The following is a 24,368-nucleotide window of genomic DNA, read 5'->3' as shown; positions in this document are numbered from 1 at the left end:
TTGTGGTTGTTATGGCTTCTGGCAGCCCTGTATCTCCAGATATTTTTAACCTTGCTGCTGAACTGAGCACTGTACAAAGTCCCCTATATAATCTTACTTTACTGGTACAACAGCTCACACAGGATTCAGGAAATGTTAGGGCAGAGGTTAGAGTAGAAGAAGATGGTTCAAATTTAATGTCTGCATTGGAACTACCTCCAGGTCAACAGCAATTTTTACAACAGCAAACCCATGCCTCACAATCCAACTTGTTGCAAAAATAAGTCATTTCTTATAAAAATATGGACAGTTGGTTAAATTCAACCATTTGCTTTGGAATAGCGGCTGAAACAGTAACTACAACAGTGTATCAGCAGCTGGAGGATTTCAGCAAAAACTCCTTCGGTATCGGAAACTTCAGTTGGAGAATAAGTATTTGTTGGAATGTATAAAACTACATTAGGTACCGAAGGGCTTGAGATGTTGGAAATACCCAACAGGATTGGTTCAGGGGTTGTTTTTGCACTAGGATTTGTTACGATGTTTGACCGGCATGGCTGCAAACTAATGAAGTTACTGGTCAAACATAATCAGACTGGCACAGAAAAGGTTTGTGAGGAGGTTAAACAGATTGATTTTAACAATAGTCAACATAACACATTTCACTTAATTAAGAATAAATATCAGATCATCTTTTCTGAAGTTGATAAAGCCTGTGATACAATTTTACAATGAAAATGGAATAAATTATGGAGGGACCAATTAGAATACACTAAGGGAGTGGCTTATCCCTCTCCTCCATGTAGTCAGCACAGGCAGGAAAATAATGGAGGAACAGAGCAGTTTGCTGAAGGGTATTTATGCCAGGAGAATGAGCAACTATCTGCCAAGGAAGAAAACCCTTAAGAAACTGAACCCAGAAGGTCGGAGTGGCTCCAAAACAAAAGACAGAAGGGGAATTCCTTTTCCAACTTTAACCAGGGGGATCATTCAAAACAGAGGAAAAACTCCTACAGGAGGAAGCAGAACCATTAAATATAACAGGAATGATTCAACAAGCAGGTATTTTTAAAACTATAGCCAATACTGCACAGGCTTTTATATTAATACCTTCAATGCATTTAATTTCACTAATGAACATGCTGATTAATTTAGTATGGGCTATTATTTTGTCCCTACAAAATGTGCAGATCTAGTTAAGACCTTAGTGGAATTGAAACTGTTTGTTTGTAATTTAAATTTATCTGTGTTATTTGGGGATTTGACTATGAGAGTTCAAACTGGTTTAAGGGTTCCAAATATAATAAATCCTGCACTGCATGGGGTCTATATTATGTTGCCAAAAGCTGTTTACAGTGAATACAGCCACCTCAACCCATAAACACTGATAACCCACTAATGCGTACGGTCAGGTCAGTGCTGTTTTACCTACGGAAAAAAATATCTTGGCCGTCGGCATGAAATTGCCCTTTACACCACTGTAGTACGATCTCGGAGTTAGTATATTTAGTTGTGGGGGGGTGTAGTGATTTAGGTGGTGTGTCATGATTGGCTGGTCTACCGATTTTTTTCCCTAGGAAAAAAAACATCACTGACCTGGCCATTCACGTTAGTGGTTTTCACTGTTTATGGGTTGATGTTGTTGTGTGCGCTGTAAACTGCTTTCGGCAACATAGTAACCAAAATAAATCCACAAGTATCGAGGCTGCAAAACAATTCCAATAATAATGATGATGAAGCCAGTCAAAAGGCTAAAACACAGTTTTAATCTTGAAATCTTAAAAGTAACAAATCCACTTGGTTAAGTGCTTTCGTCTACATTAAGACATCCTCAGAGGATTTGTTACTTTTAAGATTTCAAGATTAAAACTGTGTTTTAGCCTTTTGACTGGCTTTGTCATCATTATTATTAGCTTTTGGCAACATAATATAGACCCAACTGCATTCGACATTGGAAGTGTTTCAAAAAATGTGTGAGCTAGATATGTGGTACTACTTAAGGAAGTGGATAAAGTTTAAAACAAAACATAATTTAAGTAGTGTGCAACAGGAATTGATTAAAGAGTTTACTACATGTACAGATTTGAGGGTGATGCAACCTGACAAGGGGGGAGGGTTAGTTATTATGGATCAGGTGGATTATGAGCAGCAGTTATTGACACTATTATATGATGTGACATATGTGGAAGCTTCCTGGAATGAAGTCAATATAGCATACCATCAGGTGGCTGTTATAATGTATGATATGCTAATGCAAAGCCAAATGAAACAGGATCAATATAAATTCACGATTGCTGAATTTCCATGCATCTCTTGCATTTGTGGTTTGCCAAAGATCCACAAAAATTTGGAAAACCCTCCCCTTAGGTCCATTGTTGATGTGAGGAATTCTAAAACATACTGTTTAGCTCTAACAACTGATTGTTAAAAGAATATGTTATGGGTAGTCCTCATCTCTGTAGAGACTCATGGGAATTTTTGATGAAATGTAATGATATTGATTTGTCTTTGAAGCCAACATGTTTAATCATTGATGTTAAAGATTTATTTACTTGCATACCGCATGACATTGGTTTACAGTGGTTTGAGGAGTATTTGATGTTTAAGTTTGGTATCGATCAGAATTTACTGAATGCATTGTCGACCCTGACGGAATTACTACTGGATTCCAAGTACATCTACTTCCAGTGCCAATATTTTAAACAGATGCCAGGGGTTGCCATGGGAGTGGCATGTGGCCCCTTGTTCGTGAATATAGTTATGGCAGCCTGGGAGAACAAGTTTTTATTGCATAGTTCTTTCTTTCAACATGTACACCTATATACACACTACTTGGATGATTTGTTTATATCTTGGGTAGGCCCATTAGAGAAGGTAGATGAATTTATCCAATATATTAATAACACTACAACTTTTTTTGGAATTTTATGCATCATATATGCCAAGAGTCAATACATTACTTGGACATGTATTTATTTGTACATCCTAGTAAAACATTCTCACATCCAAAATTTATAGGAAGCCGTCCTACTCGAATACTTTGCTGCACTATATGAGTAGTCATCCTCACCATAAGAAATGAACTGTGGTGGAGGGCTAAATGGTGATGACTGCTCGTATGGTATCACAGTGGGATGACTTCCTTGAAGAATGTATGATTCTGATGAATATGGTTATCCAAACCAGCTGATTATTTCCGTGATGAAAGAAGTATTTAGAAAGAGACAGATTGGTCAGTATCAGCCATTGTTGGGAAATTTACAGGGAGGTTTGGACCCTAATAATTTGGTATTAGTGTTACAGGGTCCCCATTGGCTTTACCAAAGGACAGTTTGATACATGAGAAAGTAGGAATAATAACCACTGTGGTCCTTTATATGTTATGACATGTAATGTGGATAGTGCACTGCTTGTGAATATTATAAACAAAAATTGGGAGGTGATTGCTAATAATAAGGAAGTTTATGAAAAGCTTGGAGTAAGACCCAGAATTGTGTATAAACAAGGGAACTGTTTTTAAAATATCTTTGATAATATGTTGACTAGTAAAAACAAAAAATTCGGTAAGATGTCAAAATGTGGGGCTTGAAACCAGTGCCATATGATTTTACAAGGTCACAAAGTTAGGATTAATGACAAGGTCATCAAGCCTAAAGGACATAATTGTCATACTGAAGGGGTGGTTTATTTTGCTCTCTGTAGAGTATGCCCAGTTTTTTATGTGGGCAAAACAGAGAGGAAGTTGAAACAACAGATATATGAGCACTGGTATGATATAAGTAAACATGAACTTACCAGTGCCCTCTACAAACATGTAGGTAAAAGTGGGGATCGTGTTTTTTTATCCTTTGTTTTAGAGCAGGGTGAAAAACATCTTAGGGGAGGACTCTGGTCAATTATCCTAGAACAGAGGGACCTGCGGTGGCAAACATTCTTGAATGCTTCCTCTTAGCCTGGGATAAATGATGTTATTAGTATTAGTAGTGTGTTAAAAATGAAAACAAATGAGAAATAATATCTTGATATATTTCTTTTAGTAAACCATAGGTTTATAATATAAATGTTTGGTAGGGTGAATAATATTCACTTAACTTAATTCACTACCTTAATTGATTAATTGTCACGTGATCTGCAGGGGTATCTATGCTTGTTGGTGTTTTAATTTACTTGGTCTGAAGAAGTCTGTATTAGGGACGAAAGCTCTTACTGTCTGGAGAAATTGTCATTTTATATTAAATTTGGAGAATTTTTGTGGTTGCCGTGGAGTTTTAACATTAGTGTTCCCACTTTCCTGGACTCCCAATAGTTCTATGAAAGTTTTCAACAACAACATATAGGCCCCCGTGAATATATCTACACATGTTACAAAAAACATACTTCAACATCTTTCTGTGGGAAAACTGATTTTTGGCTGAACTAGATTCCGGAATGAATTTGATTCTCTTACCTTAGAATAAACTAAAATGGGAGATGCACCCAAATGTTTAACCTCTTCAGTAAAAATAACATTCTAACACCATTTAATTGAATCCACAAATAAACCAGTGTTACAGCTAAATGGAATAATAAACAGGGTTGCCGAGTTGTCAAATACCTGTCGTTCTTGCTGCACCAACTCACAACAATTACCCCCTTCAATTTTATCATTGTCAGTGTTAGAACTGGTAGGCTCATTAACCAACAAAACCTAATGACCTCCAAGAATGGGTGCAAATCTGCCTCTCTTATGTCTCATCACTTGCCTTTTAATGTCAAGCAAGAGTTGTTTTGGATGACTACTGTCCAGGAAGAGGCACAAAATGTGATGAAATTCATCTAAAAAGGTGTTATCCTCTGAAATCAACCACAACAGTCTCACCATTTTGCCCTTCACCACTGATTTATTTTGTTGCTTAGGGTGGCAAGTCTCAAAATGGATATACAAATTGGAAAAAAGTATCCTTCCTAAAAATAGTAGACATGCAGCAACCCCTTTCAATATTTTTACTGATAGTTATATCCAAGTAATTGATGCTCTCCCTTTTGCATTCATACGTAAACCTTAAAAAAGATGTACAAGTATTCCTTTCATTAAAAATAGCAATCCATTCTTCCAAAATACCCTTCTATAAAATAAGAATGTTATCAAGGAAGTGGTAGTAACTGTGTATGCTGCATAAAAAGGGGGGTAAAAACCACCACTTTCTCCCGCATTACCAAAACTATATTTCCTTAAATAGGTGCACAAGAAGTGTCCATAGCTACACCTGATTTTTGTTGGAAATATTCCCTCTCAAAAAATAAAAACTTGTTAAGATCGTATTCCAATAACATTGTAATAATCCTAACATTAGTACTAGAGAATCAGGAATGCTCAGCCAAAAATGTATGAAACCACTCAATACCACATCATGGAGAATGGCAAAATACAGATGCATGACATCCAGTATAATAAAAAGAATTTCCTCATTAAAATGTAACTTATTAAGCATTTCAAGCAAATGCCATGAATTTTTAAGAATATGCATCTCAGGTTTTAAAATATCCTTGCATCTAATGTCAATGAACTTGGCCAGTGGCTCATTTTTCGACAATCTGGCTGACACTATAGGTCTAAGTGGCGAGTCACCTGCATTCTTGTGTAGCTTGGGTATGCTGAAAATCGAGGTTATCCTTGGTTTGTCCACATTTAAGTACCCCCACTCATGGCTTAACAAGTCACCTTGGAGCACTGAATCCAATAAATAGTAGTCAACCTTCCAATATGCTCCATTAATCTCATTCAGAGAAACTCTATTGTAAGTGGATTCATTAGATAGCAATTTGAACATTCGAGAAGAATAGTCAATGCTGCTCATAATTACTCACCCCCCCCCAAAAAAAATCTGGTTTCATAATTTGCAGATCTCTTTTTTAACAAGATCATACAACAAACTCCTCTCTTCATCAATTAAATTATCAGGGGTCGGCCATGACTTTCTACTCTTGTCAACACAATCTCTAAATTTGTTTTCACATAACCCCTTGAAAATAGAAACCAATGGGTTAGGAGTGTGAATGTAAGTGCTCCTTCTACATGGACCCTCCAATTGTAGAAATGCCAGTTTTAAATTTAAACTTTGTTGTGAATAATTTAAGTGGGGTAGCAGCTCTAAAAATATCCAGATTAAAACAGGCAACAAAATTAAAATATGCATGACGTTGTCATTAAACACTTGACTAGATAAATTCAACAGTTTAAATGTCTCAACTGGTAATGAAAAACAAGGTTGATTTCAACCACATATACAAACATACAATGATTCTATCTCCCTGTGCCCCACTACTTACCCTGCTCCTGGCATTTACAACAGTCTCCCATGTGGGCGTTTGAACTGAGTCTCATGCCATGATTTACATGACACTTGGCGAGGCTCTCAGATCTTCCTATTAGCATAAACCTCCTTATGTTGGATGACTTTAATTACCCACCAATAAACTGGGGTACCCATACCTCCAATGTAGGATATCCCCCAAAATCCCTAGACTTAATGGACAATAATTACCTTGAGTAGTTGGTAAAAATAACCTATTAAAGGACAGGGAACCAGATCTGTACAAATATAACTGCCTCTTGCACTTCTCCTGTGTTTTCTGCTTCCCCAGTAAATCTGACCATAAACCTGTGACATTCTCTTTTAAACTCCAATCACCTCATACAGCAAACCTTAATGAATTCAGCCACTACAAACATGCCAACCAAAATTGCTCTGTAACAACATATTCAAATTTACCTATGACTGTATCTTGACTGGCTGTAATGTGACAGCAAAATTCAATAAGCAATTCTAAACTCATTTAGAAAAATACAAAGAGCTAGATGTTCCTACCAGAACCAAGTATGAGAGTAGCATTCAAAAACATGCTACAATGGTGGTCTGTCACCATAAATAAACTGTAGAACAAACATTATAAACCCCTTAAAATACTTAATTGATTCAAATACCAAAAATAAATACTGAACAGCACCAGGTAAAGTAGTACATAAACTATTGCTAGCCTCTAAAACTAAATATAATTATAATTCCAAACTAAAAAAATGGGATAAATTGCTCTGATCTTATTTACAATGATGTCTCCTATGCTAACACAATAGACATTATCAATATCCTTGAAAACAAGTTTTGTGCCAACTTCACCCCTGAGACTTGTATTCAAAGCACCACAATATCTGATTCCTTACCTTTCCAGTTTTTTCTGAATATCATTTATTGAAAGTGATAACCAAAACCAAAACTGCATTCTACATGAAACCTTAAAATACATCTGGCTGCTAAATTAGTAGTGCTAAACTTGCCCTTCAGACAAGCTTCTTAAACTGTTTAAGCTAAGTTCAGCTACTGTTTTTTATCTATGATGAGTGCCACATTTCAGTGGTGATGCCCATCTATAATGCTGGCCTTGCAACCAGTCTGGGCAATTGCATAAATATTAGCCTTACAAGCCTTATCTGCAAAGCCATAAATGTATTATTACTGACCTTCTAAACTACAATATCAAAAATCTTATTTACCTTGACCACCAAAATTTAGTTTGTGAAAAGTAGATCCAGTCTATTTAACCTGGTAAACTTCTTCAAAAGGGCTATGGAGGCTGTAAATGGTGGACATGCAGGGCAAGTGATGTATTTCGAAGTGGCCAAGGCCTTTGACATCATTCCCCATGCTGGCATCATACAAAATTTAAATATTATAAAAACTGACCCATAAATGGTAAGATAGATAAAGTTCCTCATCAGAAAGTATGGAAATGACCAGTGGTGTCTGTAAAGGCTCAATACTAGGACCTCTTCGTTTTTGGTATTTACTTCTCAGATCTCCAAAAAGAGAGCCCTGACTTCTGGGTAACAAGTTTTCAGATGACTGCAAATTTGGTGATGTTGCTAAAAGTTACCCTATGACACATCCAACTCCTCCAGAATGAACAACCTCTAGCAAGTACTTAATGGACTAAAATGAGATAAAACTAAAGGTAAAATTGTATTACCATCACACCTATATCATACAGACAGCACACCATTTCAAAATGAGAATGTGGTCAGGTACCCGGTTACTTAGGTTGATAGAGCTTTCCCTTTTAACTGTCCTGTAAGATTGATAGTCAGGAAGTCCTTTTATCTATCGCATTTAATTGCCAGAATAATATCAAGGTCTAAAGTGGTAATCACTGCCCCATACTCAGCACTGATTACACCAGTTATTGAGTGCAATGTCCCCACTGGGATGCACCTCAATAAACATATCAAACACTTAATAAAGCCCAGAATGCTCTTAATTGGAAATATCACAGTCAAAAATTTGCTAAGCAATCAAAAGAGTATGTAAGGTCTATACCTTTATTCGGTGTTTTATAGAATTGTGAGTGTTGATCTTTGTCTCACTTACTGTCCCATTAAATACTTGATAGTCCTGCACTCCCTATGCACAAGTTCAATCTTTACACCAATACTATAACCAGGAACCTACATTTTCATCATCAAATAAATAAAACATGGTAGAGGGACAGATTTATTATCCAGCACTTCCCAAACCACTGGAAAAAACTCCCCCTGCATGTTAAGCAGTGTGTTTCATTTTCTTCTTTTAAAATTAATCTAGATGAGTTGAAGGGTATGGCCTTCTTTGAAAAAAAGAAGATTCAGTATGAGAGAGGGTAATGTCGAGACATGAAGTTTCATAATACTAACTGGATTTGGAATATCTGCATATCAATGGAAAACTTTGAATGCACTGCTCCAAAAACACACCCTCTACCTTTGCAACTATAAAACAAACTGTGAGATTACACAATAGTGAAGAAAAAAAATCAGATCTCAGAAAATCTGTCTCCACCATTCAGTCATACATACTGTAAGTGAAGCAACCCTCCCTGTTCCTTTATTTACATTGCAATACTCAAAGAAATGCAACACTGACAGGCACACTACAGGTACAGGTAACAGAGGGTTTTTCCTTTAACTTGTACTGTGATCTGCCAAAAAATAAAAAATAAAAATACCAAATTGCTGTATAAGTGGAATAAACAAATCTTCCATTATCCCTCAGTTATGCTGTGATCCACTTACAGATTTAACACTGAAAGACTTAACAGCAGTTAAAGGGTAACAGAGGGTTTATTCCTTTAACTTACACTGTAATCTACCAAAAAGAATTACCAAATTGCAGTATGAGGGAAAGGAACAAACACTATGCCCCCCTTCATTTTCACTACACCATACCAACAGAATGTATTATTAATTTACCTTTTCATGAGACTCAAACCCTGCACCTTGTGTTTTTAAGGCAAATACCTTAACCATTAGGCCACCCCTAGCTAGGCTTAAAATGGCTCGCAAGGGCAACTAGCCTAGTACTAATCTATTAATCTATACTTACATTTTCATTTAAAACACTTTAATGGACTGCATTCTGAAGAAATGCAGTCCAACTGATAGACAGACCGATAGGTAGATAGTCAGATAATGGATACTGACAGAGTTATGTGTATACATATTTTGCTTCAACACAATTTATGAATGTAAATTTAATTATGCATATATAGGCCAGAGTCATGAATGCCTACACTAAGTGTACACTAAATGTACACCATTCTGATTGCATAGACGACACAAGTGTAACTGCTACTTTCTTCCTCCTAATTTCAGTTTTTCTACTAAATGTCTGGAACCATAAATATCAAGGGGGATTTATGAAGGTTTCTAGAATGTGTAGACTTATTGTAATCTTTCAGAGTGAATAGACAGCATAACAAATGTGGTATGGATGTTCTTGTATATCGATCATGTACACTTACTGTAGGCATTCATGAATCCATGTATTTTCTTAGCACGTTATACAAAGTACATTCGCAATATTATTTCTTGGCTCATTCTTGCAAGAGCTTAAATGCACGACTATCAATGTCTCATAGATCATGTGCACTTACTGTACACTTAGTGTAGGCATTCATGAATCCATGTATTTTATTAGCTCGTAATACAAAATACATTTCCAATATTATTTCTTGGCTCATTCTTGCAAGAGCTTAAATGAACAACTATCAATGTGTCATGTAGTTACAGAACCTTCTTATTGGCTATTCTTTTACTATATTTCATCTAGATAGCCACATCCCATTCCCTCTTCTAGTCCGAATTCAGGACAGTAACTGTGTTTTGTAAATATTAGGAGATGCAGCTCCTAAACTTTAATGATCATATAACAGCAGTATAAGAAATCCTTAACAATAATAATGATAATCAGTTAATGAAATACAAAAAAACACAACTAGATTATTTCTAGAATATGTCATGCATCTGATGCAATCAGTAAACCTCCGGACCTGCTGCATCTGTTTTCTGCACAGCTTGTCATCTTCTTGCTAGAACTAATTTAGAATTATTCAGCTGTTTGTTCAACAGTCAGTCTCTTTAAATCAGTCATGTAATTCACATCTCTGACAACAGTCAAGCTGCAGGTAAATTTTCTTTCTGCACTAATTAGAAAGTTGCTAGCAGCGACTTTTTTCCCCCCAAGTGAGATGTTAATTTGACAGAAGGTGTTGCAATGACTGCTTCAACAGTTGTTTTGTTTTCTGCAGATTATTTACCTTAATACTGCAGCTAGCGGCAATGTTTCATTTTTTTTCTGAGTTCTCTTTTTTTTCTTCATTTATCAACATTTTACATGTAAGAGCAGATACATTTAAGGAGTCATACAAGATTATTCTGATCAAGGCATACCTGTATGTAAAGATTGTAATATAATCTGTTTCAAATGTGTAGAGGAAATACTGCTGTGAATGGATACAGTGAAAAAAATGTATTAAAGCATTTCTTAGTCTATCTTCATTGTAACTTATGAATACACATTGGATGTTAAATGACTGATAGAAAAATACATTGTGCATGTCAGATAGTGCCCCTGTAACCTAGCAAAGTCCTACAAATACTTCTTCATGTGGTAATGAATGAATAAATAAGCTTTTGCTTTTCCTGGTGAAAAGATAGTTGTACCAACTACCATGTGTGGATAATATGATACCACCCAGAGAACTGCTTTTTTTGACTCATGAACAAGGTCCTTTTCCAGTTGGACTCCAAACACACAATCACACACACACACACGCACACACACACACACACACACACACACACACACACGCACACACATGCATGCATATACCTATAAACAGAGAGGGAGAAAGAGGAACACAATGCCTTGTCAATGTGTTTTTGTCGATAGTGGAAAAAGCTAGTACAGCTGATCGAAAAAAAAATTATCATTAAACCATACAGTTTCCATACATTGAGATAATAGTATTATGGGGATCAACAAGTACAAATATGACTCTGTCATTGTCCATGTTGGTGTGAACAACCTGAGACGTACCTCCCTGGACTACATGAAAAGAGACATGGAAGAGCTCTCCGATCTTGTAGCCCAGGCAGGTATGACCCTAGCCCTGAGTAGCATTCTGCCATCACCCAGAATGATGCCACAGTACAAGGACAAAATGATTGACTTCAACAATTGGCTAAGCTTCTGGTGACATTCTCAAGGGATCCAGTATATGTCTGCCTGGGATGACATGGTTGACAGACCACGATGCTTTGCCAGAGATGGCCTGCACCTGTCACCCCTGGGATTCCGGATGCTGGCTAAGGTTCTTGCCGCCCCTATAGTGCCTTTTTTAGGAAAGGTTCAAATGACAAATTCACCACCGTAACAGGAACAGGCAAGCAAAAGCTGAGGGTGATGCTACTCAATGCTAGAAGTCTAAATCTCAAAATGCACTCACTCGAGGCACTCCTTAAAATGGAGAACATCGATATCTGTGCAGTGACTGAGACCTGGTTCAAGGCTCCAGAGAGCACCCCTGCACTACCAGGCTATAACTCATACCACACTTTTCGGCCATGTAACCTGGACCGGAACACCAAAGGCGGAGGTGTGTCCATATTCATTAAGGATATCCACACCTCCAGGGTAGTTGCTCAGCATAATGCAGCCAAGGTTATCCAAGTGCAACTAACTCTGGGCAAAACTGCAATCCAAATTGTAGCTTGCTACAGATCACCCACCATACCCCAGGATTCCCACTCCTCTTTTCTTGATGTACTGGAAAATATTACGGTTCAACCAAACACCCTAATAATGGGCGATTTCAACTACCCCACCATTAACTGGGAAAACTACTCATGTACCAACTCCTTCACTCAATGCTTTCTGGAATTCATAAACTCCAATGCCTTGGATCAACTTATCCACACCCCCACCAGGGGCAACAATATCCTAGATCTAGTCATTACCAATATGAGTGACCGGTGTTCCACACCTGAAGTCAACGCATCATTGGTCCGATCTGACCATAAGCTAATTACCCTAGATATCCACATCCTGCCTCCACCCCCCATTAAGGAAACCATGGTAAAACATTTCTCCAAAGCCAACTTCATACTTCTTAAGACAGAAGTGGTGAACTTCATGACACCCATGCAGATGGACAATACAGTTACGACTACTGAATCCTACACAATTGCACTTTATAAGCACTTACATGAGTGCATGGATCATGCTATCCCAAACAGAACCAAGACGCTATCCTCCAAAAAAAGGAAGCCAATCTGGTGGTCCCCTTACATAAACAAACTGTACAACAGAAGGAAGAAACTCTTGCAAAAGAGAGTAAAATCCCACGAGTGGAGGAGCTCCATGGTCAGCCTCAGTAAGAAGCTGCAATCCCTGATAAAATCCTCCAAAGCTAGTTATGAAAACAAAATCACCACTGATTCTAAAGACAACCACAAAGCATTCTATAGCTATGTCAAGAATCTCAATGGCAACACTCAGATCTGCTCTGAGTTACAGCAAAATGGCACTAAATATACAGACCCAACTGATATTACCAACATCCTGGCAGATAGGTTCAGTGCTAACTTTACCCCCCTCTCACCCCCTAAAGAGCCCATCTCTATACCGGAAGAATGCAAAGTTCCTGTAATCACGGCTGCACAGATAAAAAACACACTCTCCAAAGCCAAGAACACAGCATCCATGGGACCAGACAACATCCCAGGCTGCGTTCTACACTAACTACAGAACGAACTGGCACCCCACTTAAGTACCATGTTCAATCATAGCCTCACCTCAGGCTTTGTGCCTGCTGAATGGTGCACAGCAACGTTTATCACACTCCATAAGAGGGGAGACACCACAGACCCCGGGAACTACCGCCCCATTAGCCTGACGAGCCTGGTCTGCAAGGCTATGGAACCTATCATCATGGAACATATAAACAAAGACATTGGTAATCTCCAAACTCTGGATCCCACCCAGTTCGAGTTTGTAAAAGACAGATCATGTCTCCTAAACCTGATAGACTTCTTCGAAGCAGTCACCAAATCCGTAGACAAGGGTGAGGTGGTTCACACAGCCTATCTAGATCTTGCCAAGGCTATCAACACCATCCCCCACTCTGGAATTATAGATAAACTCACTAGACTGGGTATAAATCCCTATGTCACAAGATGGGTTGCCAACTGGCTCACTGACAGAACTGACACTGTGAAAGTAGCAGACTCCAAATCAGCTTCAGACCAGTGACAAGTGGAGTACCACAGGGTTCAGTCCTGGGTCCTCTCCTGTTTGGTATCTACTTCTCTGAAGTACAGGCTAACACAGAAGGTCTTTGGCTAACGAAGTTCGCAGATGACTGCAAACTAGGAGCCATGATCGAAATTCCTAACGATGTGGACATCCTACAAAAGGGCCTCACTGAGACAGATGCCTGGTGTCAAAGCCATGGCCTCAAGCTCAATGCCAAAAAGTGCATTGTCATCCCCTTTGGTAAAAACTCTGTACACATGAACTACAACATAGGCGGTAGTATACTTAACACCGACAGCGTGATAAGAGACCTTGGGACACAGGTGGACACTAGTCTCTCCTTTGATAATCACATCGCCACAGTAGTCAGGATATCCTTCTATGTGGCACACCTCATCACAAAAGGTTTCTCATCCAGAAAAAAAGAGGTCATTGTTCCCCTCTACTCATCACTCATTAGACCCATTATAGAGTACAATGTCCCTTTTGATATGCACCTCACAAGACATCTACAACAACTGGAAAGGCCACAGAAATACCTCACAAAGAGGATTACTGGCCTCAAACAGATGCCCTACGCAGACCGTCTCAAAAAACACCAGCTTTATTCCGTCGCATATCGCCTACTCAGAGGTGATCTCTGCCTAACATACAAAGCTATGTCAAACCGAGAGCTGTTGGACATGCTCCACTTAAAGAAATCCCAATCCCTCCGAGCTACATGCTCTAGGGACCTAAACCTTGTCACCACAATAAACAGAACATGCCGGAGGGATAGATTCCTGTCCCAGAAACTTCCCACACTCTGGAATAAACTACCTATCTATATCAAACAAAGCTCCTCATTAACACTCTTCAGGAAAAATCTTGATGATTGGATGGGAAATAGGAAATTCACTCTGGGGATCACCTCTGTGGCTCTGCTCGACAGTGGCACAGGAAAATAATTTTCTTGGGTGGCAAAAGCCAGGGTACCTTTATGGCTGGGCTTGTATAGGCCCCAGGGCTGATAGCCTAGTACCTACCTATGAACCCATGAACCTATGAATCAGGGAATTTTCCCTGTCCTGATTGTAAAGCAATTTCAATGCTGGTATTTAGAATTAGCATGGGGTGAGGGGTGAGGGGGTGCAGGGTAGGCTTGTCCCTCTTTAAAAACACTTTTTTTGTGTTAGTTTTGATCCTTTGCTGATCAATGTCTGTGTACTTCAACCATTTGGAGTTGATTATTAATGTATTAACATTCCTGGACATGAAGTAATCCACACACACACACACACACACACACACACACACACACACACACACACACACACACACACACACACACACACACACACACACACACACACACACACACACACACACACACACACACACACACACACACACACACACACACACACACACACACACACACACACACACACACACACACAGACACACCCACTCACAGACACACACACAGACACACACACACACAGACACACACACACAGACACACACACACACACACACAGACACACACACACACACACACACAGACACACAGACACACACACACACACACGCACACACATACACGCGAACACACACGCGAGCATGCGCGCGCACGCACACACACACACACACACACACACACACACACACACACACATATTAAGGTGTGTTTGTGTGTATGTGGGTATACATACTGTACATACACTGATGATGATCTAGTATATTGCTAGTTCAAAGCTGCCATCTCAGAATGAACACTGATGTCATATTAGAATATGGGATATGATTATCTATATGAAAGATAGCAGTACCATATCAAATAAGAGCCTTAGCACTACTGGGTGCAAGGGAATACAGCCATAACACTTAATTTTTTTTTTTGCTCCTAGTAGGAACATGCCTGATGGTTATTTTCCTTGTATCCAGTTGGCCAATGTCCTGCGAGAAACTGGAGCTAGGATATGGAAGAGCCCTTCAACCCATGTATTCCAGGCTGGAAGTCTCAATCAGTCCTTTTCCTGCAGAAAGTCAAATGATAGGGAGTTGGTCAGCTAGTTGGCACTCCTTTCCCTGGAGAAAATCAGATGGCATAGTATGGGTCCGCTTGCTGGTCTTGTGATATAGCCTAATCTCACTTCCTTAGAATAACCACTCTTCCCCTTCAATAGTTTTTCCAAGCATAACTATTTCTCTCCTCTGTGGGAATGCATGCCTCTGAATGACAATTTTCCCTCGGCTAACAGTGCAAGTGCATTGGGTCAGTGTAGGCTGAGGAGTCTCGGATTCCATTAAGTGTACACTTAGCTCTCCCACTAGGTGTCATTTCTGTGGTAAGCCAGAGTTGCTTTTCTATGCTCCCAGAATGGATGAACTGACAATAGCACTCACTCTCAATCCCCACAGTTCAGCTCCTATTTGCTCACACACCATTAATTGAATTTAGGCCACCTGCAGCATCGTCAGGGCTTTATCTGGCATAAGATTCAACTTTGACATTCACTGTTACTGTCACACACTTACTTACCTTTAAGTCTCACACTTTTTGACATTCAATGTTTTTTATTGACTCTCACTTTCACATATATGAAACTCAGCTGTGGTTTATGCACTTTCAGCACAGTATCAGAATACATGCTTAAACCTCTCAGTCAAGTATGGCTATATCAGTGTCTGGCCCTTGTAATAACGTTAGATAAAGCAGAATTATGCCACCTTCACACTGGTAATATCCATAGGTAAAGCAGAATTCTCCACTTCCTACAACAGCTGTCATGTGATCTTAGTCTACGCACTACCTCTCTATATCACTCAAATGGTAATTCTCACAAAACCATCCTAGAGGGGCTACCTTTCAATTGCAGAAAAAGTGTAGATTGACACACACACACACACACACACACATACATGTTCTCTCTCTCTCTCAAAGACACAGACACACACACACACACCCACACACACACACACACACACACACACACACACACACACACACACACACACACACACACACACACACACACACACAAAGACAGAATATGTGTACACAAGGGAGATGGGAACCCTCCACACTGAAGGCATGAAAGCTAAGATGCAGTCTAAAACCAACTATAGTAAGAATGCAACACCAAGCAGTGCAATGGCCGTGTACATTATTTCTGTCTTCTGAGCTTACCAGTCATAAAAGTTACAAAATAATTACTGTACGTTATGTAAGTACTTCTCTAACTGTGGGGTTTAATGTGTTTCAAGTCATATCAGCAACGTGAACATGTTCATTAATAATGGAAATTTTGTGAAGCTTGCCCTATTTTAATGCTTTCCATAAGGTATAGTTTTATATATATGAATTCTTCCCAAGACTTTGAATATTAAAAAGTATATTTCCATAGTTTATTTTATTTATTTTTTAGTTAATCTAATAAACCCTTTAAGAATTAATGTTTCTTCCAGGAATAAACTGGGTATACTTGCTTGTTTACAGGTTTTGATCAAAGCCTCGCTGTATCCATATAAATATAGAAGAAAGTAAATCCAGGACAGTAGGATAAAACTTGATGGCAGCTTATAGATTTAATCCTCTGAGCTATTACTGACAAACCTGCATTTCTAATTGTATTCCCTCCTGAGCTTTATAACAATATATAAGGCATATTAAAAGATAAAAGAACCTCATGTTCCTCAGTGACAGTGACAGATAAAACAATAAAACAGAATTTATAATAAACATCACCTTCGGTATATTAAGCAGACCTAATGCATAAATTATTACTGAGTATCCTCAGAATGAAGGAGTCTTCTAGAAGTTAGAAAATATGTCTATGAATTACATATACTCCCTCAAAAAGGAACTAAGCTGCTAAAATGGATATTTACTTTGTAGGTGTATAGCATCAAGGAAAAGCAGATCAAAGAAGACCGAGCGAGAATGCTATTTAAGCTTCTGAACCATTTCCCTTTCATGTCACATTTAGCTTGTTGCTCAGAAAGGTGTAAAGGCTGTCATGATAATGATGGGAAATGGTATTAACTAAAGAAATAGCAGCTGGTTTTCATGAAACAAGCTGCTATCAGCACCGGTGGATTAAAATCATTTTAGAACATCTTAGCAAAATCACCTAGAAGTTCATGTCCTAAAAGCACCGTGTTTGCTTCAGAACTTTATACATACCAGGCAGTGTGTGCATGGAAATTCTGAGATATACTTCCATTTCTTTTCTCTGTGCTAAATCACTAAAGAAATTGATTTATGCATGCTTTCTTCTGGCAGCGTTTACATATCACTTTATTCCTCAGTTTTCTACAGTAACCACTATTAATCTTTTTCACAAATTCCTATCGTATTCCATTACTGCACGTATACATAGTGCAATGTTAGACATAAACTAAAAACTGAAGGAATGATTTCAGACAGTTTTAAGTTAATGCATGTGAGTATGCATATTTTATGTATAAACATTTGTTGTATGTATGTCTGTTATATGCATATGATGTGTTGGAAGCAGAAGTTATTTCTTGAACTGTGAATGAATTAATTATTATTTGAAATCTGAGACTATTTCTCATGAACAAAACTCATAAGTTGCCATTTTAAACCACTACTCATTCCCGATGACAATTAACTTGCTAAAAAAATAAGTAACTAAAACTGAATTATTTTCTTTGGAACCTGGAAGAATGAATGAGTCAGTGAATAATATAGACACGTGAATTAAAGATTTTTAAGAGGCTATATCCATATATCTATTCATATATCTATCTATCTATCTATCTATATATATATATATATATAATATGCATACATATCTATACATGGGTCTACTTCGACCCATCAGAATTTCAAATTGTCAGAATTGAAATAAGCAATCCCAGTTCAGTGAAAGTTTTGCAAAAATCAATACACTGAAAAAAAGCACATAAAAAAAAATAAATAAATAAACAAAAGCATTTCACCCTCCACACACCCACTACTTATATATAGTAACTCCCAGATCACACTACTGTAGGGAAATGGGAATATTCCCTTAACCTCACTGAATTGTGATCTATCAAAACTACTCGGTGAACAGAATTTCACGAAAGTGCATTTTCGGCACTTTTATTGAGCTGGGATTGCTTATTTCAGTTTCGACAAACTGACATTTTGATGGGTCGAAGTACACCCTATACATTTTATATATATATATATATATATATATATATATATATATACATATTATATATACATATATGTATATGTGTGTATATATATATATATATATATATATATATATATATATATATATATATATATATATATATATATATATATATATATATATATATATATATATATATATATATATATATCAAAAACTATATATATATATATATATATATATATATATATATATATATATATATATATATAGGTTTACTACATTTTTACCGAAAGCCCATTATATCGAAGCCCACAGTATCGTGTCCATTATACCTACTGCCCATAGTACTGTATTTACATATTACTGACGCCCACATTCATGAATGCCCAAAATCTCGAAAACAATGTCACAACAGCATAGACGAGCAGTACATGTGATAAGCCAACACCAAACCACCTACATATATGCACAACAGCAACTTAACAACTAACAATACGTGACAACAGATTACCTGCATCACCCACACCACCGTAAATAATCCTCTCACAAACCTATACTTCTTTCCTACACTAAGACATTACCATGTAGTCCAACGTGACTTTGCAAAGTACCTACACAGTCTGATACAGTTACTGACAACAAACAGAAATGGAACAACAGCAGAATAACCTAAAACATCGACATAACATCTTACATTTTCAGTAGTCTTGCAATGGATCTCACAAACTCCACATTTGTAAACTCATCTTTGTGGTCCAAGTGTCTCTGAAACCTTTCCTGTCTATCCTGCACATGCCTACATTTAGGCAACGGTACACATCCAGCTGATAAATGCTCATGAAGGTCATCTACTCTATTTTGTTCTCTACTAAGGCACATCATTAAACTATGCAGATTCGTTGCCCTATCTCTGAGTAGACATTTTAAACAGCAGTGACATGCCTCCACCGAGTTCTGGGTGCACGGAAAGAAAAGCCTATTGAGCTGTCACACGTTCCAGAAGTTAACATGGAATAGGGGTGGAAACTTACTGATAGTTGTTGCTCTACTATTAAATTTCCTTACGCGACCGAGTACATATCAGTCCATAAAGTATCTGAGTAATTCCTTACCCTCCTCAGGAAATGACTCCTGTAACTCATTCAACATCGTTTCACGTCACACTCATCAAGGAATGTTAGGCCAACCAATGATTTTACTGATAACTGGAAGTCATGGCTGCGGTTGTAGAGTGACCCTAACCCTAACTGTTGTACTTTGCGCCAGACATTCTGACCAAAGTGAAAGAGAAAACCCTTTACCGTCACATCTGTAAAGTTTAACCTGATACTTTTGATAGCTGCTACCTCATAGTCACATAAGATGTATTGTTGTGACAGATTTAACTCCTGGCAGGCGAACAGGTTTAGCACAGAATGCCAGAATATATTATATGCATGGAGTGACTTCCTAGACATGAGCGCATATATGAGAGGCAAAGACTTACTATAGCCGCAGCAGTTAACTATACCATGAATACTACACAACTGGCGACAAACATCGCCCTTACAGAAATATGTGCGATCCATGAGCCATATGATGGCTAGACTAAGATCTTGCCAATTGGTAATTGTGCTAAAGACTACCACAAGGGTACCTGAAGCTGTATCGCTAGCATGTTTAACAACAAATTCACCTCTTTGTAGAGGATATTGACTAACATCTAGCGTTTTCAAACTCAAATTTAGGATGCGAACCACATCTGCTGTCTTACATCTCACCCTCCGTATTTGCTGCAGCATTGCCTTTATATTTGGAAGGCTTGGTACACATGCTATCGACGTGGATGCTAACACATCATCCACAAGCAAAGATGGAGTATCCCTGGATAAAGCAGCCTTCTCACAAAGTGATCAGCGAACGCTGTAGCGTTCTACTTCTAGTGGATCACTGGTATGGTTGTGCGGCATGCTTTTCTTTAAGAACTCGCCCTCAGATAATGACTCAGTCACGGTTCTGCCCCTGCAGCTATTGCTTCTCTTCAATTTACAGCACCAGTAATGGGTGCTACCACTTTTATGTTCGAGATGGTAAATATAACCATCTATTACAAGCACTTCTTTACACCGCTGGGATTGGTGGTGTGGATAGAGAACACCAAACGTTTTGAGCGCATCATAGCTTGGGTTGGCCATCCCTGCTACATCAGCTGTTGAACAGTATGCATTGTGAGACACGCACTTTTATAGTTGTGGATATGCTAACAGGATATTTCCATGATTAATAAGTGCAGTATCACATTATTGTAATTACAGATCTATGTATTGCTTTAACACAATATGATTGCTAGTAAAGTTTTGAATACACAGCGTTAGTATAACTCGTTTTACTCTGCTGACTTTAGCACTTTCAGTGGAATTGTAAAATTTATGGTAATGTGGACGTCGGTAATATGTAAATTCAGTACTATGGGCAGTAGGTATAATGGGCTTGATATTGTGGGCTTCGATATAATGGGCTTTCGGTAAAACGTAGTGAACCCATATATATATATATATATATATATATATCTATGGGTCCCCTTCACATGGTCGACTTTTCATAAAGTCGACTTTCATATGGCCGAGACCATATGATCGACTTTTGAAAAGCCAACCATGGTAAACCGCTATCTCTGCACAGTGCGGAATGGGAAAATGTCCCACTTCTGCACTGTAGTGTGATCTCGGAGTTGGTATATTAAAGTTACGGGGGGGTGGTGGGTGTAAGTGTTTGTTGTGTTTTTATGTTTATTTTACATGGTCGGCATTCTGAAAGTCGATCATATGATCTCAGCTATATGAAAGTTGACTTTCTGAAATGTCGACCATGTAAAGTAGACCCATTTATATATATCTATATATATATATATATATATATATATATATATATATATATATCTATATATATATATATCTATATATATATATACACATGCACTTTCCCATTAAAACAAATAACAGCAGTGTTCATACATATGTGATTCCATGAATACATATCTACTATTTTATCAAAATAAATCAGTCATAGAGCAGAACGGCAGACAGTACAGATACACAGAAATGATTTATGCACAGGTGTGAAAGAAAACATAACATGTCTGTCAGTATCACTACACATAAGCAGTAGAAACCTCTTTCAATAATCTTCAGTGGGCAACTTGTTATCTTTAAAAGCTATTATCTAAGGGCTTTATATTAACACCATTTCCTGCTCGTCCAGTGGTATCTTAATTATATAATTTATTGATTTACTATCTACTTAATATAATAGCACATGAAGTTTTCACATTAGGGATAATCTTATAGAAATAGTGATAACATTTAATTTCACAGCTGTATATTTGTCATGCTTGCTCTAATGTGAATAAACATTAATTCTCTGCTTTGATCAACTCCATTCTTCTAACATCCCTTCCCATTGACAATCAGATTTAGTTTTCCTTTATTTTTAAGCTCATAGCTATATATCCACTTTATGTGCACACATTCTATCTCCCTACCATTGCTTTACTTCCATGTCTTTGTACACATTCCTTTTATCTGGTTCACTACACTCTAATTGCCCCATCTATTTCCCTCTCTCTTCTCATAAGTCCTTTTCCTTTAAGTCCTCTCATGAACTTCTTACATGGCCTTGCATTCACTGTTCTGATCACCACCACACTGCCCTCCCCATTACTTCTACTCACTTGTTGTTCTAAGTCTGATACATAAAAAGAGTTACATTCAGCTTCTTTTCTGCTTTCAGTCCCAGGACTTCTCGTACCACCCCACTCCAAACAGATTCATCTTCCAGCATCTAACTAAAATCCTTCTGCTCTTATCTTCATGATTCCTAAGTACTGCCTTTGGTAATCCTCTTGTGTTCCACATACAGTGACATCAGAGATACAAACTACCTGTCAGACATTGCTCTTGCTGCACAATGTCTACTCTTTTTAACAAGTCAGGCATTTTATATCATGTGTGCACTAAACACACCTGCTGCTCTCAAACTTGTCCACTCTTTGTAAGTGCTTAAACATATTCCATGCCCACATATCCATCCCTGTTCCCTACAGTCATTGCATTGTTTTCTCCACTCTTTGTTTAATGTCTCTCACAAAGTCCATCCATCTCTTCTCAGCTAAGTCTTAAAAAGCCTCCCTAATTGCCCATATATCTTATATCAGCCCATCTGCTTAGGTCTTCCTTCCTTCCCATGTCATCTCTTCTTCTTTTTTTAACTTCTTCACAATGTCTTCCACATTTATATATATATATATATATATATATATATATATATATATATATATATATATACAATCTATTCTGTATCTGACAATCAACATTCCTCACCTTTTCCACATTATTCGCACTCAAAGCACTTAAGTCTGCCTATCCATTTCTTTACCAATCCATTTACACTCAAGGTACTCCATTCCTCTGTATATGTGATGGTAGGAAATCTACTCCTTCATCTTCCCCACCCATAACATGTTTCCTTTCTCATACGTTGCTTACTGCAGTTCTGTTATTCACCCTTTTCAGGTTTCTATATAGTTATATAAATAATAAAATAAGTCAGATGAAAGGAAGCATCCATGCAACCATCAAATAATAATCACTCGCACTTTTCTGCTAAGATTCTGTATTCTATCTATAGATTTGTATATACACCATACATGAAACCCTGCCATATCAAAATAATTTTTACTATCCATCAACTCCTTGATTCCAACTGACTGCAGTTATAACACGTGTTCCTGCTGCATTAGTTTAACAAAACCTCCTTTGACCTCTAGTCTATCACTCTCCTAAATAATCGATTAAAGAAATTGCCTACCACAATAACACAAACTGATACTGTGGAGGTGCAGTATAAATGAAATCAACAGCAGCCCTCTTCTTCATGATGTACAGATAGTAGTTTATTAAAAAAATTGTAAAAATCACACAAAAATAGAAAAAAATTAAACGCTTAACTTGATCACTGTGTTTTTCATCCGTTTCAACTGTACTTCTTCAGATAACAGTTATGCCAACCCTCCCATCTTATAAAGCCTAAATTGGTGACCAGAAACGAAAAAAATTAAGTTAATTTTTACCAATTAACCCAATCTAATTCAAGTTTATAAGGTGGGAGGATTGGCATAACTGTTATTTGAAAAAGTCCAGTTGAGACAGATGGAAAACATGGTGATCAAGTTAAGCATTTATTTTTTTTGTGTGTGATTTTACCATTTTTTAAATAAACTACTGTATGTGCATCATGGAGAAGAGGTCCAGTTTTGATTTAATTTATACTGCACCGCCACAGTATCAATTTGTGGTTTTGTGGTTGGCGTATTGTTTTTCATTATTAATACTGGTTTCCAAAAGGCATTTTTGTGATTAAAGAAATTGACGAACAGTTTCCTGGAGTTTTCTGCCTTTATCACCTATTAATAATACTATTGTTACAATCCTCACTGCCAAATCCAGTAAACTCCCTAATGTCAACACACCCCAATGCAGTTTCTGCCAAACTCCCCAATACATCTTCCTTTATCATATATACCAGTGGCAACCTTTTTCTGCAAATAGTCTTTCACCGCACCATCTTCTGTTATTGTCATCTATCCAGCTCCATCTTCTGTAGCAGTCAC

Source organism: Protopterus annectens, chromosome 6.part0, assembly GCF_019279795.1.
Source record: "Protopterus annectens isolate FY-2018-M chromosome 6.part0, PAN1.0, whole genome shotgun sequence".
NCBI classification, from domain to species: domain Eukaryota; kingdom Metazoa; phylum Chordata; order Ceratodontiformes; family Protopteridae; genus Protopterus; species Protopterus annectens.
This window is presented reverse-complemented; position numbering follows the sequence as displayed.